Below are 6,317 nucleotides of genomic sequence, written 5' to 3' on the forward strand. Positions count from 1 at the left end.
CCAAACAACTGAAAGCAGTGGTGCCTGAGCTTGTAGCAGAAGCACTACCTCAGCTGCAATGTTCCCCAGTAAAGCCCTGCATGTGTAGTATGTTCAGGCTGGAATGGACAGCCATCAAGTCAGTCTTAACTCTTCCCAAATCAAAATATTGCTAGCTCTTCCCTGAAGCTTGCAGCCTGCTGCTACCCCTGACATGTGAGCTTTGCCTGCCAGAGAGGAAAGTGCTGCTTTCTGTTACATTGTCTGACATCCTTGGCACTGCTTTTCATTCAGAAAATGGCTGGATGGAAGAGGAACAAGACTCCCACCTTAAACCTCCATGAGTTAGAGTGATCTTGTAGGATATTGGAAACCTACTTTTAGTTGCTCCTTTCCTGAGGAGCCCCAAACAGAGTAGTACTACTTCTTAGGAAAAACCCTTAAGTAGCCAGTACTTCCACCACTAGCAGATGGGCTGCTTGGCACATGTGGGGCACTGGATCTGGTGTTTCAGTTCTCACTTTTAACGTCCTTCCTCTTTTCATGAATGTTTAGTGGTCAATGTGACGGAGAGAAAGAAAATAACTCTTCAACTAGTGATTAGTACACTTATTCAAGAGGAAGATCTGTTCTACTGCATGATTATATACTTAATATAAAACTCTAGTTCAGATAATGTTTTTCCCATTTTGTACTTTAATGTATAAATAAATTCATTTAATGGATCACAACCTGGAACTCCATGCTTTCCAAATTCCACAGTATTCTACTACTCTTAAAACACTACTGAGTTTCTCGCTTTCTTGACATTCCCTTTCTCTGCATGCAGTAGGCCTATTACATACTGTTCAGGACAAACTCTGGAAATATTTTTCACATTCTAGAAGATGTTAACAGCTGAATTTTAGAGACTGCTGTTGCCATTTTAAGAAATTACTACATGCAGGCTGTCTGTCCTGTCTTTATTGGAAGCTTCAATACCTGGCTCTAGGAGGAAATCAGGTCCCTCTCTACAACTACTATTCAGAGCCAAAAGCATTGTCAGGGTCTTGGGCTTGGGATAAACTGATATATCTGGCTCAGGTAAGGAAAGCCATACCTTAGCACACAGACTTAATTAGAAGCCAGATACTGACACTGGGAGTGCTGAAGGTAAATTCAAAGCATGCAGAATGTGTAGAGATATACATCAATGCATTCTGATAAAATCAGTTGCAAGGGTTGAGGAGCTGTGTTGGAAGAACAGTATCAAACAGTAGCTGTCCTCAGAAGTGGGCTAGACGACAGGACGGTCACTAGTAAAAGTACTGGAGCCATAGGATTGCCAGGCTCAAGAACTGTCTCAGGCTGAAAATGAAATTAAAGCCTGCCATGAGCCCAATCTCTGAGAATTAAGAAGAGGGTGTGTGACCATTGTACCAGAAGGTATGGTGAATGACATACTTTGCCTACTGTCTGATCTTCAGCCTTTCTTGTAACATACCCCAAAAGAAGAAAGAACCTTTTGTAGCATTGTACTGCTGGATATAAACAGACCCTGAAACATCCCTTCCTATAAGTAGAAATAGAATTCATATGGAAAATCCAAACCAACCACCAACCAACCAACCAAAATTATATTAATATAAAGGTTTATAGTATAATTAAAATAAAATATTTTTATGTAAAGAATAATAGCTTATAACTGAAATGATTCTCAGCTGACTCCCAGTACTGCTTTCTGTCTGTACGGGAAGGTAGTGGTTGAACCAAAGGCTTTGGAGTCAGAGATTTGAAGAATCCCAGAAATGCCTTCATAAGTCAGTTTATATGCTGTGAAAACACTGTAAATTAAACAGACACACTCTGGTAGCACATCTAATCCCAATAATATAGTGCCCATGTTGGAATTCATACTTTTTAAATTTTGTAATACACTGAGGTTTATGGGTTGCGTCTTGTGTCACTGTGTGTATATACCCCTCTTCCCACTCATGATTATGTAACTGCTGCATATATTTGCATAATCTATTTTTTATTGATACTTAACATATTTGTGTCATCATTTAATGCAGTTTAAGAATGGGAAATTAATAGGCAATACATTCCTTTAATGTATTACTAGTCACAACCCTGCAGAACTCCAGCTGATACTTTGAAGAATAGTAGCAATCCTGGAACCAGATTTTCCAGAGAAACATGTGTAAATTTGATTTGCCATTTATTGATGTATTGAAAAGACATATAAAAAGGAGTAGAATCACTATAATAACCAAAACTTGTTTTACTAAAGTAGGTAAGGGCATTTGTGTGTGAGTCTATAGATTCTTTGCCAGCATTAACAACTGTAAGCTTAGCTTGATAATAACCAGGCAAAGATTATAAAGTCAGTAGTGCCAGCTGCCTGGCCTGTGTACAATCAGGCTTTCATGAAAAATGTGGGGACTGGATTTGACAGAGCCAGAAAGCAGCTGTTCTCAACAGCACACTTCCGCTCAGAAACTACAGAGATCTGAGGGAGAATTAATGCTCCTTTTCACATTAGTGCACCCTTTCAGTGGTCCTTGTGGCAGCTGTTGCTGTGCTTCCCCGAAACACTCAAACTGGAGTTGTACTAGGACTGCATGCAGCAACTGGCAAAACGTTCAGTAAGCAAAAGTCCTGAGATTTCAGGGAACTGGACTAGGTATATCATGTGTGGTTTTCATGGTCCTTGTCCTTTGAATATCATACTTCCTGGAGCAGGAAGGATAATAATTTAGTCCCATACACCAGCTGTCTATCTTAGAAGAAGTTGGCTGTCTTACGCTTGGAGGAACTGGCCCCTGTGGAAATAGAAATAAATTTTTGGGGTTTCCTCCTTTAACTATGCAATGATAGTTTAATAAGTGGAGGTTATTTGCAGCTTTACCACTTCCCTAATAGTGAATGTGAGAAAGTAGTTTCATCACATGGTACTACAGTTTCTCCACATGTGGCATAGGAATAATTAAACTTACCTCTTCATGGAACATCATGAAGTTTATGTAGGAAGCTAGAAGCTGAAATTATTTTAAGAACATTGGGAAAACCATATTAAGGAACACAGCTTTTATGGTTTTGACATCAACTATCACAACTTTTCTAGCTAGTTTGAGCTGGCATGTGGCAGTTCTATTGGCAACTGGGACTGCAGCACACATAGCTTTTGAACATACATACATATGTATACATGTATACACGTAAACATAATAATGGAAATCAAACAGCCTTACCCTGTCATTTTACACCTGCTTGTCAAAAAGCATGACAGAGCAAATTTTGTCTGTCTTTTGTAGAGGTGTTTTGGGAAGTGCTCAATCCTGCGTTACTTGAACTGGCTTCTTCAGAGCTTTTACTATGGACAGAGATCAGTGAACATGAGCTCCTGATTAAAACAAATCTTCCTCATTCTACTACAGTAAGAGTCAGCCTTAAGTACTAAATTCAACCTCCAACTTTTCATATTTGATTGTACTTTTAAATATGCATTTATATCAAGGTGAGAGCATCTCGAGAAGAGATGCTGTGATGGATTTTTGGAACATTTGGGAAAACTGAAAGTGTAGTTGGAGCCCACTAGATGTCAGTGCCGCCGCACAATAGACTGCAGCTCTGCTCGCTAGGCAGGTAGGACTGTGTGTCCCAGAGTAATGGGTGAGTTGTCCTGGATCGCGGGAATTGTCTATGTAAGGTCTCTCATATTTTTACATAACTCTGGGAAATAGTTACAGGAGCAATGATGCAACCCATTTATTCTGATTGCCTGATGTAGTTCCTATCAAAGAATTTGTATGCAGCAGAACTCCTTTATGGAATAAGAAGACTTATCAGAAGCAAACAAAAGGAGATATTTCTGAATGAAAGGACAGTCACTGAACTAAAAGCAATTAGAGGGAACCGGTACTAGCAAATAAAGCTTCATCTCTGACTCTTTCGTCCAAAGGAGTCTTTCTCCTCTAAAATGTGTTAGTTGTTCTGGCTTCAATATGAACTGAAATTACAACATTGATTATTGCTTGGGAAAATGAAATTTTATATTTGAAAACACAATATTTTGTCTCTGCTGGATATCCACTTCTGTGTAAGGCAGCAAATGTCTAAAGATTGCTGGAGAAATTAAATCTGGTCAATCTTGCATGCACCAAGCAGTGCATACAAAGATGGGGAAGAAACAGTGTATTAAGAGGGTCACTGCAAATCTGCAGGTTTTGCAATAGCAGGCAATTGCCAAAATTAAACAATGAACAAAGAAACACACTGGAGTCATGAATTTCTGACATGGAAATGAAAGGTTCAATTATACCTTTGGAACAGATGAAGTCATGAACTGTGACAAACACTCAGCAGTGTTCCTGCAGCATCTAAAGAAGCTTCTCTCAAGCACATCTCTTTTAATAAGGCCTGTAATTATGTCATTGTGGAACTGTGTGTCCTATATCCTTTAATTATTTTCCACTCTGTGGATTGTGCCACTGTCATTAAAATGTGGTTTTGAGGACTGAAACTTGTAATTCATTCTTTGTTTAGGAGGTACAGAGTGCAGTGCTAATTATCATGCTAATTAGACCTCACTCCTGGATAGTGCTTGCTTTATTTTATAAACTACGACCAGATTTTTAGAAAATTGCAAAAATTTATTGCTTTCTTTTTAAAACAAGCCAATCTTATAACAAGTTCTAGGAAGCTAAAATTAAGAATTTTGTCTGAGGTGACTATGGGGCACCAAAGCCACAGCTCATAACTGTGGTAATGAAGCAAAGGTCTGTCAGAAATCATGAATTCTCAGTTCGAGACTGTGGGCCCTATAGAGAACAATGCCTTAGGCCTTTTGCACATGCAAAGACAGAACCTCCTTTGGAATTCAGGTACAATCAGGCACTCACTCCAGAATGGATAATGGAATGATTGCATGTCTACTTGAATTTGAAAGGTTGAGATTTACCCTTTGATATTTATTACCAGGCACATATGTCTGTCTAGGTAATATTCTCCAAAGAGTGTATAAAGTGCGTAACTGCTCTCTGAAATTCCACTGTCAGCAATAGAACAAAATACACACTGGCATGTTTACAAAGGATGCCAAAGAATATGTTTGATTTTTATTTTGATTGTTTCTGTCAAGCTTTTTTTTTAATGTAAGTTGCTGATGCTGATATTCACTCAGCATGTTAAAAAGTACCATTTCTATCAGTATGATTTTTATAAACAAAATGTGCAAATTATAATTACGTATGAGCATATGTGTCTATGTTCGTATCTACATATGCACCAGTACAAATGATCATGTTTGTATCACATGATCACTGAGTTTTGCACAATTCATTATCTAAAAGTGATCTTCCCGTACATCTAAGTGATCCTTCTGTATGTCTCTTGCAGTGTCTCAGATATTCTGTGAATTGCCACCTCATCTGAACGTGGATATTTAAAAATATGCGGCTTTTCTACGGTGTTTGACAATGTATTGCCAAAACAGCTTCATATACGGGCAAGTTACATGAAGACTTAGTGTTTAACCTCAGAAAAAAAAAAATTAAAATTAATCGAAACGCCCAGAAAGAAATCAGCGGTAGGATCTAAAGCTCCCCAGAGGTCTCCAGGATTTTTGTCCATCTGGGTCTGACAGTAACCTCCTGGGTGCTCACGGGCAGGTCGCAGGCGAGTAAGGGGCACAGCCTTTTGAGGCACCTTTGCATCCCAACCGCACGCCCCTCGTTCTCTCGGCGGGGGCAGTGGGTGCTGGTGCTCGCGGGGAGCGCCGGGCAAGGCCGGCCCGGGGAGGCACCGCCGCCTCCCCCCGCCGCGACAGGGGCCGGCACGGCCTCGGCAACGGCAACGGCAACGGCGCGTTCCTCCGGCAACGGGTCCCGGCGGCGAGGGGCGGCGGGCACAGGTGGGGACCAGCGGGAGGGGTGCTGAGGGGACACTGCTCCACAGGAGCGGTGCTGAGGGGACACTGCTCCACAGGAAAGGTGCTGAGGGGACACTGCTCCACAGGAGCGGTGCTGAGGGGACATCGCTCCACAGGAGCGGTGCTGAGGGGACACTGCTCCACAGGAAAGGTGCTGAGGGAACACTGCTCCACAGGAGCGGTGCTGAGGGCACACTGCTCCACAGGAGCGGTGCTGAGGGGACATCGCTCCACAGGAGCGGTGCTGAGGGGGGTGACCCGCGGGACACGCCAGGGGCGGGAGCCGCAGGCAGCGAGCGCAGGGGCGTTCGGTGAGGCGCGAGCCCGAGTGTGGGCCCAGAGTGAGGGCTGGCGTTGAGTGACCTGTGCCCCTGAGCCTCCCCCTCTGTGCTGTGGAGCGAGGAAGTGAGGAATAGCAGCTGCGAGC

Source organism: Aphelocoma coerulescens, chromosome 8, assembly GCF_041296385.1.
Source record: "Aphelocoma coerulescens isolate FSJ_1873_10779 chromosome 8, UR_Acoe_1.0, whole genome shotgun sequence".
Classification (NCBI taxonomy): Eukaryota; Metazoa; Chordata; class Aves; order Passeriformes; family Corvidae; genus Aphelocoma; species Aphelocoma coerulescens.